Source organism: Acanthisitta chloris, unplaced genomic scaffold (genome assembly GCF_000695815.1).
Source record: "Acanthisitta chloris isolate BGI_N310 unplaced genomic scaffold, ASM69581v1 scaffold19126, whole genome shotgun sequence".
In the NCBI taxonomy this organism is placed as follows: Eukaryota; Metazoa; Chordata; class Aves; order Passeriformes; family Acanthisittidae; genus Acanthisitta; species Acanthisitta chloris.
In genome coordinates this window covers 7,805-8,541 of record NW_008678931.1, presented here as the reverse complement: position 1 = coordinate 8,541, position 737 = coordinate 7,805, and the positions used below count along the sequence as shown (strand labels likewise).

Here is a 737-nt window from a genome sequence, read left to right as displayed (position 1 = left end):
CACGGCTGGCACTGCTGCTGCTGCCTCGTGACCCTGCTTCCTGCTGGAAGGAAAAGGAACACCGAGCTGGGTGTTAGGGGACAGCAGGAACCCCCAGGGAATAGGGGGTCCCTGCTGTGCCCCCAGCCTGAGACTCTTGGTGGGTCACCAGTGTGCCCACAGGGATCATTGGCTGGCACCAGCACCCAGAGCAGGATGAATCCACCAGAGCATCATCCCACATCCAGGCTGTGGAAGTGCAGCTGGAGAGGTGTGAAGGTCTGGGGCGCTACACCAGGGGGGCACCTGTGGGAAAGGGGGTGCTGAAGCTCAGGCAGAGCTGAGGGCAGGACATGTTACCTTCCTGGAGATTTATGGGCTGCTTTGCTCACCAGAGTTATTAATCACCCAGGAATGATGCAGATATGGCTGGGGGAAAACCAACCCGCATATGAACCAGCCATAACCCAGGGGTTGGCCCAGAAACCTCCTGGTATCAGCACCCTCATCCCACCACAGGGCTCAGCTGTCTTCCATCAGCTTCCACCCCTGGCACTGCCATGAAGGTGCTCCATCCGGGAAGGGGAGACCACTTGGGGTGACAAGGAACCCCTCACAGCCCAGCAATTAGGGGAGTGACCCTCAGCAAGGCCAAATTTAGTTTAAAAATGATTTTTCATTGCACCTTCTCTATTTAGTGGCTCGGGAACTGGGTGGCAGCACCCACAGCATCCTCCACCCCGAGCATCCCTCCCCAC

At 57.8% G+C, this 737-nt stretch overlaps 1 protein-coding gene across 1 annotated transcript in view; it reads right to left on the bottom strand.

Annotated features, from left to right (window-relative positions):
* The window catches only part of LOC103804497 (genetic suppressor element 1-like), a gene marked incomplete at its 3' end in the record, with an annotated part of 8,647 nt that overhangs the window by 2,829 nt on the left and 5,081 nt on the right, over nt 1–737 (bottom strand). The gene's annotated exons all lie outside the window — the stretch shown is intronic.